At 39.8% G+C, this 12,422-nt stretch overlaps 1 protein-coding gene across 2 annotated transcripts in view; it reads left to right on the forward strand.

Annotated features, from left to right (window-relative positions):
• LOC132820398 (serine/threonine-protein kinase PAK 3) overlaps window positions 1-12,422 on the forward strand; it is a 239,263-nt gene that overhangs the window by 54,082 nt on the left and 172,759 nt on the right. For both annotated transcript variants that reach the window (XM_060832488.1, XM_060832489.1), the window contains exon 2: window positions 5,422-5,533. The gene's annotated coding sequence lies outside the window, so the exon portion shown is untranslated. The remainder of the gene's footprint in view (window positions 1-5,421; window positions 5,534-12,422) is intronic.

Here is a 12,422-nt window from a genome sequence, read left to right on the forward strand (position 1 = left end):
AGGGATTGAGTATAGAAGCAAAGAGGTTCTTCTGCAGCTGTACAGGGCCCTGGTGAGACCACACCTGGAGTACTGTGTGCAGTTCTGGTCTCCAAATTTGAGGAAAGACATTTTGGCTATTGAGGGAGTGTACCGTAGGTTCACGAGGTCAATTCCTGGAATGGCAGGACTACCTTATGCTGAAAGACCGGAGCGACTGGGCTTGTATACCCTTGAGTTTAGAAGACTGAGAGGGGATCTGATTGATACATATAAGATTATTAAAGGATTGGACACTCTGGAGGCAGGAAGCATGCTTCTGCTGATGGCTGAGTACCGAACTAGAGGACACAGTTTAAAAATACGGGGTAGACCATTTAGGACAGAGATGAGGAGAAACTTCTTCATCCAGAGAGTGGCGGCTGTGTGGAACGCTCTGCCCTAGAGGGCAGTGGAGGCCCAGTCTCTGGATTCATTTAAGAAAGAGTTGGATAGAGCTCTCAAGGATAGTGGAATCAAGGGTGTGGAGATAAGGCAGGAACAGGATACTGATTAAGGATGATCAACCATGATCATATTGAATGGCGGTGCAGGCTCGAAGGGCAGAATGGCCTACTCCTGCACCTATTGTCTATTGTCTTCAAAAATTGCCTTCAGTGATAAATACCTGTTTATGAAATATTTTGGATGTCTCAATAATATGATGAGGCCTATACATAAATTATTTGTTTTGCTTTCTCTGCTCGAGTAACTGTTTCAGACTGAGATAAAGACTTGAATTGTTTTCGGTAATCATTGAGATGCTGCAGATCTTTAAAAATGGGAGGCAAGACCCTAACGTGAAAGACCTTCAACCGTTTCTGATAGATCTCAAATTTGCCCGTATGAAAAAAAAAGGGGATAGGACACGATTCATTTGTGAGGGACACCGGAACTCAACTGGAACAAACTAACTTAAAGCTGATTTCACACAGACTCCAATTTCACTGGAGCAAGGGCATTAACCCACTTTGTGGGTGTTATGAATTTTTAGAGTTGACATACATGTGCTTGAGGTGTGTAGCACTGTCAAGCTGTCAAGTAATTTAAATCCCTAGCTCTTTCTTTAAGAAAAGATATCTTTGTCAGAGTGAGTTAAAAAAAATCTTCCTAGCAATTACAATTGCTATTTATTAATATAACAACATTAACATTAATATATATAAATTGTTAATGACTAGGTTGCTATTCGGAACCTATAATTATTCTCACCAACCCCTATTTCACATGTTTATTGACAGCTTGAAAAGGTTATCAAAGGATTAGCAGACATTATTGCAGAGTTGTGTATACAGGTATTTTTATGGATTAAGCATATGAGAGGATTTGAATGGGTTTCATGAGTGTGAGTGTTCTTAAAAATGTGTTTTAATATATTAAAGGTTTGTATAAATGTTTAGATTTTTATTTCACCTCAGAAGTAGATCCCATGCCCTGCCCTTGGTGAGTAAGTAATGGTGTCAGGGGCAAAAGGTGGTGAGTGGGTTTGAATGAACTGGCATTAAATTGGCTTGGGGAATATAAGGCCCATAAGGATAAGTGGGGAGATTGGTTGGTTGTCATGGAGTGTGGGTATGGGAGCTATGGATTGGCTTGGATGTTATAAGGTTCCGTTGGCTGTGTTTGGGAGCATGGGTTGATGTGTAGAGAGGCGGTAGGTGTTAAGTGGGAGGCGGGAGGGTTTAATATTTAACAAAACAACTGGAATGACATTCGAGTGCTGAGGAGTCTTTTAAACAGCCATTTCTGTAATCCTTACAGTCCCATACAACCTGTGGTTGGAGGCAGCTGGCCCAAATGCATCCTTTCTTGCCCTTTAGATTGAAAATCCCATCATTTGACTGGATTTGTTTTGAGGCAGACATGGCACGCCAGAAAACTTCCTAAACACGTGTCTGCTCAGATGCAGAAGTCCCATTCAGGGAAAAATGTCTTCTGTCAGAGAGTTACACATTTTTGAAACTCGTCACCTCAGAGAGCTGTTCATTTGCTGAGTATATTTAAGTCTGACGTTGACAAATATTTTAGGTAATCAAGAGACATGAGGATTGGGCAGGAGAATGTAATTGAATTCAAAGATCAATTTTGTGATCTTATTATTAAATGGTGGAGCAGCTCGTGATTTGAATGATCTACTTATGTTTGTTTACTTGAGGTCCATGTTTCACAAAAGGAAGAACAAATTTCATTTGTTTGAAGAACTACAGTGTAACCTCATTTACTTGACATCCTCGGAAACCTGTTCTTGTTTATTTTGCTAGCAGTAGCCAGAGTGACATCATGATCTGGTGACAAAAGGCTGCCACTAATCCCTCCACAGTATTAGCTGTTCAGCCTAACTACTGTACGAATGATGAGAACAAGGCGGTTCAGTGTATTCACTACAAGATGGATTTTGGCCTGAAGCATCTCTCAAAAGAGCCTTTATTACTTTTATGGGATGAGACATTAACATTTAGAATTACTAGCCACTTTGATGTTGCGTTTACTTTATTGCACTGCAAACTTAATGAAATAAGTTGAATATAGGGCAAACAAAACTTGATAAGGCTTTTTTTAAACTGCCTGTTTTCTTTTTGCATAGTTTTAGTGAATGCTGGGCTTTTTAGGTTGCACTGTCTTAAACTCAAAGACATCCCACATCCTCTTTCCCACCTCTATCTGACCACCCAGGTTAGTGATTGTTGTGGTTAGTCATTACATAACTGTCAAATGCAGGATTGCATTCACCCTAGGTTGCAGCATCAAGCAAAATCTCACTACAAGACAAATATTGAGGACAGCTTGAGTATATTGCCAATATCATATAGACCTAGTATGGAATCGGCAAACATCAGTAAAACCTGTCGGGTGCCTTATTGTATGCCCAGGGTTGAGGGTAGAGAATTCCTGACTTAGTGCTCTTTGGCCCATGGAGAGCCTCGTCAATGGCAGACATGGCAAACCAGAAAACTTCCCAACTCACATGCCTGCTCAGATGCAGAAGTCCTATTCAGGGAAAAATATCTTCCCCAACTGTTTGCTGGGATTTGCCCGAGTGGTTCTGACCCCACTTACCTGTTCATGGTGCAGCATCTAAAATGATGATGTTCCAGGCAGGGTGCTTTTCCAGTAGTGGAGTCATTCCTGCTGGTGCTGCTGGGAATGAGGAGCAGCAAGCTCTTTGATTGGCTGTCAGCTCTCAGAGACAGGACATCATCCCTTGGAAGAATGAGAGTCCTGATGTCAGGCAGTTAGTTGCTTGTTTGCCATGGAATCAGGTCAAGGTACCTGCAGGTAGTGTGCTGTTGGAGCCATCTCCTTTCAAACTTCTAACCCATGTGTCCAAGTCATTTATAAAGAACAAAAAAGATACTGATCCTAGTGCTGAACACTGGGGAACTCACTATGCACTTCTATTTTATCAGCAATACTCTTTGTCCTGAAATTTCAGCGAAGTATTTAATCGGTTACCAGAACCAATTCAATACCATTTTCTCCCATTTTCCAGATGGATCTGAAAAGAGATATGAAAGCCTGGATTTATGTTCCCACAATGTAATGCCTCCCAGCTTCCTGAACTTGTCTCTGGTGAAGTGGGGAATAGGAAAGACAGCAGGAGAATGAGAAATGCCCTGATTGTGGGCCCTCTAGCCAGAGATCCGAGGCGGATATGGGCTGACAGGTGTCAAAGCAGGCCGGTTAAAAGTAGAACAGTTCTCTAGGATTTCATCCAGGTTACGTTAAATAGTAAGCTCTCTTTGCCTTACCTCTCACACCCCTTAGCTCTCACTCCCCATGCCCCTCCACCACTCCTACTGAGCTCTCAAATCCTCAATATTATCTAATGCACTCTATTCATTTCCATGGCACCTTATAACTTGACTTGTCACTCTATAGCATGGCACCAAATAGCCCCAATGCCAACTTTATGCTTACCTATGTTTCCCGTTCACCAGCTTTTGTCTCATGTCAACTCGGGTAGTATCCACCATGGGCAGACCTTAGAAGCCATGCTCAGGTGAAATAAAATAAAGTTACAGTGTCTATTAAAGACTTCAGTATGTTAAATCACCCCCAGTAATTCATCCTGTATAAAAACAGGTATTTATGTTCATAGCCCCACATTAACAACTAATCCTTTAATACCTTGAAGCTGTCAGGCAAAAGATGAATCAACAAAAAGCTATTGAAACTGCAAGCATAGATTTTTTTTAGCTCTTCTATGCAGGCAGGCATTTTTGTTCTCAAAAGTTAAAGGGCAAAAATTTAGATAATTCAAAAGTATCAAAGTTCCAAAAACCTTATGTGACCTTTGCATGCATTCACGTCTATAACAAAGATTCGTAAGTCCCAGCCAAGGTCTTTTCCCCAGGATGGCGAAGTCCAAAACTAGAGGACATTGGTTTAAGGTGAAAGGGAAACGGTTTAAAAGGGACCTAAGGGACAACTTTTTCACACAAAGGGTGGTCCTTGTATGAAATGAGTTACTAGAGAAAGTGGGGGAGGCTGGGACATCTGGATGGTTATATGAATAGGAAGGGTTTAGAGGGATATGGGCCAAATGCTGGCAAATGGGACTAGATTAATTTAGGATAGCTGGTTGGCAAGGAAGAGTTGGACTGAAGGGTCTGTTTCCATGCTGCATAGCTCTATCTCTGATTCTAATATGGGATCAGGTGAAATGGGATTTGTTAAGTTCAGGCTTCCGCTGTGAGTGAGTCAAGTCCTGGCCTCTTTCCCCTACTGATGAAAGTAGAGTTGTTGGACATGAGGCTTGACTGTCTGGATCCAGAATCTGTGCCTTTAGAATATACTGTGGAATCTCCATAATCAAACTAAAATCCAAATACTCATTCAGTAATTCAGTGATACCCTCTGCTTTCATAAGATTTTCTTTTATATCCCAAATTATCCAAACCGACAAGTATATTTATTTATGTTTTATTTAATATGTGTTTATGAAAATAGTTAATGTTGAAGCCTGTTATTGCTTATTTGTCAGTTTCCAAGTCAATCTTATGTTTTATCTCTTCTCAAAGCATTGAAACTGACAACTGAATATGTTTAACTTTGATTTGTCTTTGTCCCTTTTTATAACCACTTTAAACCTAATTACATAATGCTCAATATTCTGCAGTTGTTAAAGTAAATGATTGAGATAGATGATCCTGTATGCTTGAGTAGCTTTTGTGTCATTTCTCTCCGATGTGAAGGCACCATACTGCCGTGATTAGCCATTGTTGAAAATGGTGACGAGGGGTACAATAAATTCATGGGATAGTCTGAGTACACAATATTGTCTGTAAAACTGAACTCCGCAATACTGTCAAAAATTCTTACAACAGACCCTTTCAAGTCCATCATAAAGGATACAGTTTAACTGTCGATTCCAGATTAATGACTTGGAATTGCTTTTTGCAGCTGATCGGCTGTCTCAGCAGGGAAGTTAACATCTCATCTATGAAGATATTGAATAGGATGGGTGACCATGGACAGTTGAAGCCTTACTCCTCTTTGTAGAGACAAGTTTACAGTAAGTATAGCATTTATCTTTTATCCATCTAGAGTACAAATCTTAGAAAAAATGCAATGTTTGGTTATAGATGCCATTGATTCTAACTTCCTCAAGGGCAATAGATTGAAAGTCTTAATCTTCATGAAAGATTCTGAATCTTCTGAACTTTCTGTTTGTGATTTCACATATTACCACAACCTGCCTGACCATCCTCATGACAGCAAATTCCAGCAAGTCAGTTGAAGAAGGCATTTGGTATACTTGCCTTTATTGATCAGTGCATTGAATGTAGGAGTTGGGATAGGCTGGGGGTATTTTCCCTGGAATGTTGGAGGCTGAGCGGTGATCTTATAGAAGTTTATAAAATCATGAGGGGCATGGATAGGGTGAATACTCAAAGTCTTTTCCCCAGGCTGAGGGAGTCCAAAACTAGAAAGCATGGGTTTAAAGTGAGAGGGGAAAGATTTAAAATGGATCTAAGGGATAACTTTTTCCAGCAGTGGTTGGTGTGTATGGAACGAGCTGCCAGAGGTGGTTGTGGAGGCTGGTACAATTACAACATTTAAAAGGCATCTGGGTAGGTATATGAATAAGAAGGGCTTAGAGGGATATAAGCTGGCAAATGGGACTAGATTAATTTAGGATATCTGACCAGCAAGGATGAGTTGCAACAAAAGGTCTGTTTTGGTGCTGTGCATCTGTATGACTGTATGACACTTTGCTGATTTCTGATAAAATTTAACTCAAGTTTTAAGGGCCATGCCTGAGTCTAGTGCCGTACTTGTGATGTGCAAAATTGTTTAGCAGTTGTGGTAAAGTTGAGTTTGGTTTAGATATTACAAAAATTTTACCATTTATTGTTATGCCCAATAACTTTGAATTTAATATTCATTATGATGTTCTCAAATGCTTACTTAAAGCATGACTTGAACTGGACTGCTATTAATTTTAAAATTTGTGATTAACAGCACTTCACTTGGTTACAAAAACTACCTAGATTTCTGTTGTAACTGTATGCAGTCAGTTGAAAGCAAAACACTGCAGATACGGGCAATCAGAAATAAGATAGAAAATGAAGGAAATACTCACAAGTCAGGCAATATTTGGAGGGAGAAACAGCACAAACAGATTTACAATTTTTTTCTGCTTCAAGTGGCAAAACCAAAAACTCTGTAATATTTGTATGTTAAGCCCTGTCCCAGCGGATCAGCCTTTTCCTCCTCACTGACATACTGTTATTCATAGGAGAGTCTACACATTCTTTGGGAATGATGATCATATTTGCGGTGTCTCATTACTTCTGATACAATTCAAACTTTTTAGGTAAGCAAGAACAGAACAGCAACCATTTAAAGGACCACGATTTATGGCTATGTTTTCTATTCCAATGCTGCTAAGTGTGCTCAGAACTGTGCGGCATATAAAACATGAAATCTGTTTGCACGTGATGGTCAATTTGTTCACCATACTGTTGTGCAAGCACTCTGATTTTGTTGTTCCAGACACCTCCTGTTAAAGGAATAGGATGCCTTTTACTGTACTCCCTTGAGGTGGATTTGGAGGTTTTGGGGGTGTGGGAATGGGTGATGGGGTGGGGAACATCTACCTTGATTTAACTTTGAGCTGGAAAGTCTCAGCATCGTACCTACGTAGCTGCCAATTCAGCACGCAACTGATACCAGATTAAAAGGCACTGTGCAGGTGTGGTCTGTTGTCATGGAAGAAAATCATTTCCTGAAGAGTTTTACAGTTGGGTGTTCCTTATTCAAAGGCATTCCAGTGTCTAATTGCTGAACTTGCTGTGGGGCACCTCCTGCCCTTGTTTTTGACTGGCATTTCTCCTCTCCTGTTATTGGTGACCCCTCCTATTGATCTCATCCCTTTGAAACTCACCTGTGGGTTGGGTCTCTCTTTGAACCTAGTCTTTTTCTGGGTGCATTACTGGCATTTGCCACAGATCCCCTGACACTTAAGAGCAATTGGCAGCTGCCAGTCTCTGAGCAGTAGTTCTTGAATGGGGGTAGGGAGGGTGTGTCAAATATGCCCAAGACTCTCTGATTCTGAGGAAGGCCCGCTACTGACTATATGTCATTTGAGAGGCACTTTCTTGTGGGCTTTCTCCAAAGGAGGTGACACAGGATGGTTCTCCAGTCATAGAGACACCCTGGCCCCTTATTGCCTGCTCTAAGGTGTGTTTAATTCAGGCAAAAAAGATTAAAGTTCTTGACTTCCACAGAAACTGAGTTGTATAGTTGTGTAGAAAGCAGCAGTGATTTCTTTGTTCTACACTGTGCTTGGATTTTCCACCATTAGATGAATCCATTCAATTCTCTTATAGTACAATACATTAGTTGTGTGGTTAACTTATTTAGTACAATAATCTTACCTCTAGAACCAATTGTGTATGGACAATACTTTAGCTTATAACTCATAAGAAATGCATATGGATCTAATACAATGTGCTCAATTATGATCAAGGAAAGAATATGGCCCATTTTTTGACAGGCTGATCCAGAAAGTTTAGTACCTGTACCTGCCATTGGCTGACTACTCAAGTTTAAGCAGCCTGAAAGTTGGTAGTTTGTGGCTGCACAACCATTAAGATGAGAGAGAGAGAGAGAGGAGGAGGTTTCTGCTTGGGACCACAAAGAATAACTTAGCTGGCAAATTAACCACTGCTACTCTTCTCAGGCCTTCGGTCGGCAGATGGTACAATATTATCCAACAGAGATAAGTATGTTCTTCCAGTCAAATGTCAAATTGCAATGGAGCCAGAGACCCAAACCCAAAATGTACATAACTTTCTGAATCCTTTTTCTGTGCATTCTTATCTGTTTTGGCATTAGCTCTCCAACATGGGTGCCATGTCTTTGTTGAATTTCACTTTCGTTTGGTCAATGTTGGGGGTCAAACTGTACTATGGGGAAAATAAATTCAGCCATTTGACTGAACAGTAGTGTGGGATCATTGGGTGATGCACGTGAGAATGAGGCCATTTAGCTGCCATGCCTGTGCTGACTGTTTGAACGAGTCATCCAGTAATTACACATGCCGACTTTTCCATTTTTGGTTTCTTTGCACCTACTTTGAAACATTTTGGAATGTCATGAAGGATGCTGTAAAATTGCAAGTTTTTGAAATGTATTTTTTCTGGTTTTGTACTGTGGCTCTTTTTCTGTAAATGCTTATTTTTTCAATTGTGCTGTTTTCTAGTTAAGCCTGGTTTTATTACATGCAGTGAAATAATTCATTTCTATGGGTTTAATTATACATAAATAATAAATTTTCGATAATAAATGTGCTGAGAAATAGTTTGAGCAAAAAGATTACAAGTAATCTACTGTCTGGAAGACTGAAGGGACAGAGTTCTTTAATTTGGTTCTCGTGTGTTTTTACATCTATTTACAGGTATATAGTTCTCAATCCCAGCTGTCAATACAGAGTTAATGCTGAACTGTCAGAGATCTTTTTTTTTGGGTGGGAAGTTAAATCAAGGCCCTTTCTAGCCCCTTGGAGAAAGTGAGGACTGCAGATGCTGACATTCCTGATGAAGAGCTTATACTCGAAATGGCGACTCTCCTGGATTCTGCCTAACCGGCTGTGCTTTTCCAGCACCACATTTTTTTTATCTAGCCCCTTGGGTGGAAGTAGTAGATCCCACTATTTTGAATAAAAAAGGAATTGTCCCTGGTGTAAATGTTTATACTATTAAAATCAGCATTGAAAGAACAGACCTATCTGATCATTATCACATTTCTGTTTGTGGGACCTTGCTGTGTGAAAACTTGCTGCATTGTGTTTTACTTTACAACTGTGTATGCACCTCATTGGCTACATAGTGCATTGGGGATATCCTGTTGTTGTAAAATGTACTGTAGAAATGCAATTTTTTGCCTCAGTAATTAATACTTTTTTTTGCGGCAAATGGTAGATTTATTAGTAAACAGGACATCTGAAGACCAATTTAAACCAAACAACACAAAAAGAAGTGCACTCTCGAAATGTCATTAGAGTTTAAAAGCATACGGAGTTTGAACTGACAATCAGAATGGAACCTCACCTTTTTGAGCTGTTTCTGCTGCATGAATGCTGCTAGCGTTGGGCTAGACATACTGTATGCCATCATTCATTGACTTGTGTGCACTGCTGTTTATTCAGTCATTTAAATTGGTACTTACTGTACTGTCTGGTATTGTCACCACAGATTCAATGCAAACTAGGTGACCAACTTGGATTATCAAAACAGCAGAAGATCCTGCATTTTTCTAAGCTAACAGGTTTGCAGTATTTACTCATGCTATACCACAATTCAAGTAAAGGATGTATTTGTGAGGTATCAGTTCTGAGATGTGCACTGAAAAAGTGTAATTGTATTTTTAGCAAATATTAACCATGAACTGAATCCCCCTTTGGGCCTTGGGGAAGAGCTGACCTTGCACCTTGTAATCTGCACACCCAATGCGTGCATGATTTCAGAGTTTCAAGATGTGATGGACTACTTGAGGACCGTGAGTGCAGATATAGGCTGGTTAGAAGGCCCTCCTCAGTTTTTTAACTAAGTGTTCCAGCTTTCAAGTGTGTTAAAAGGCCTCTGCAACCTCACCCATCAATTTCCTCACCCCATGTCTGCTCATGCCTTCTAAGAGTGCTTGTGCAATTTCTATGAACCCATTTAAACACCATTGATCAGCAATGCCATTCCATGTTTCCTTCATGCACCCCACCCCCAAAATCTTCCAGGGCACCTCTGTGCTCCCATGTGTCCTGTATAGCCGATCATCCAGTATGCACTGTGCATACTCTTCAAATCCCATGAAGCATCAATGGAAAATATTTTACATTAATATAACAATCCTATTAACTTATATGAACAAACCAAAGGTCACATCAAAGGGACAAACTTTTATTACATCTCCTTGACACTGTCATTCATCCTCGGATGAATAGAATATTCCCTGTGCTGAAACCAGCTGGTGCTGAAAGCCAGCCAAACACCAGTAATGTTCACAGTTGCCCAAACAATGGATTATTCTCTGGAGAGGAAAGAACAGAACATGCTTGTATTAAGTTCAAAGTCAAGTGCAGATCCATCAATGTAAGAAACAGATGTTTAGACTTTTTTTTCCCCCCAGTGTTGAAGCCATTTTTTTTTCAAAATCAGCAAGAACTATCTCAGTAGATAAGAGGACAGCAAGACTGACAAGACATTTTGTAACATCTTTCACTGTATAATGGTACCTTCTCCATTGGAAGCACCATGTAATGCAGGTGAACAAATACACAAAGCTGGTCATAGATGAACTAACTTACCTTGAAAGGGCATATCCCAACAGATGAAAATTCAGCCCATGTATCTAAAATGAATAGTTTGATGTGGGATTTCAATTACAGCAGATGTATAAAACCACAGATTTTGGAAAACAAAAATAAAATCAAAAATGCTGGATATTTTTTGACAGTTTAGGCACTATCTGTTGAAAGGCATTACAACTGGATGTAGGGATTTGATTCTAGAGAGATAATTAAAGTCTTTAACACTTTTCAACACAAGTTGATTCAGTTGACTAATGGGAAAGCTGACTTTTTTATAATTCAGACTCATAAACAATACTAGAAAAGGATTATACTAAAATAGATCTCAGTGTTGTACTATATCTTGTATCTGTAATGTAACCATATGCTATTGTTCTTATATCAACATGCCCAAACAGTCTGGCCAATTGCTGGCATGGCTTTGCATAAAGCACAACATACGTCTACAAATGAGAATATTTGGGAACAGTAGAGGGAGGGCACAGCTTCTGGATAATAGAAAGAAATGTCAGCCACCACTTTTTTGATGCGTATTATCAATAAAATGCCAAAACTCCAGTGTCAGTCTCTGAGCAGTGGCACTGTAGAATCTCCAGTTTGAAAAAACATCTATTTTCTGCTTTTGTCTCTGTTCCTGAGTCAATTTTGTCTCCATGCTTTCACTGCTTCTGTACCCCCTCAGGCTTAGGTTTTGCTCATTGATCCAATTGTAATGTGTCATCTATCAACACCCTTCTGATTATTATACAAAGTTCAATTGCATTACCTTTAGTAACAAGCTCCGTTATTTTTATTCAAAAGAGCTGCATCACAATGGATAGGATGATTTGTTTTGATCTGTAATCTTTGAACTAATTTTTTCAAATTAAAATTAATTTCTCTTGGCTTATGACTACTAGAGCTTTTCCACAGGCTGACTGGTTTTAGTTACCAGGTTTATTACTCTTCCCTTTTTAGAACAAGAATATAACAGTAGGCAATATAGTGGCACAGTGGTTAGCACTGTTGCCTCACGGCGCCAGAGACGCGGGTTCAATTCCCGCCTCAGGCAACTGACTGTGTGGAGTTTTCACGTTCACCCCGAGTCTGCGTGGGTTTCCTCCGGGTGCTCCGGTTTCCTCCCACAATCCAAAAATGTGCAGGTTAGGTGAATTGGCCATGCTAAATTGCCCGTAGTGTTAGTGGCAAATGTAGGGGAATGTGTCTGGATGGGTTGCGCTTCGGCGGGTTGGTGTGGACTTGTTGGGTGGAAGGGCCTGTTTCCACACTGTAAGTAATCTAAAAAAAAAATTTGTGACTCAGAAGAATCAAAACATTGTTGTAACTAGAATCTTTATAATTTCCATGTTTACGTAGACACGTAAGATATATATCGTGTTGTCTGGATAACTTCTTTGAGCTTCCATGTTTTTCAATTGAACTTTTATGTATATATGGCTACTAGTGTGTCTGCTACCTCCTCCTTAGTTTATATGAGTATCCATGAGTGTTATTCATACAGAGTTTAGACTTAGGTTTGACTTGTTTGCATTTTTCCCCTTTCTTTCCATATTATGAGCAATGATATCCCTTTGCCACTTTTGTCTTTGTTGGC

This window comes from Hemiscyllium ocellatum, chromosome 11 (assembly GCF_020745735.1).
Source record: "Hemiscyllium ocellatum isolate sHemOce1 chromosome 11, sHemOce1.pat.X.cur, whole genome shotgun sequence".
Lineage (NCBI taxonomy): Eukaryota > Metazoa > Chordata > Chondrichthyes > Orectolobiformes > Hemiscylliidae > Hemiscyllium > Hemiscyllium ocellatum.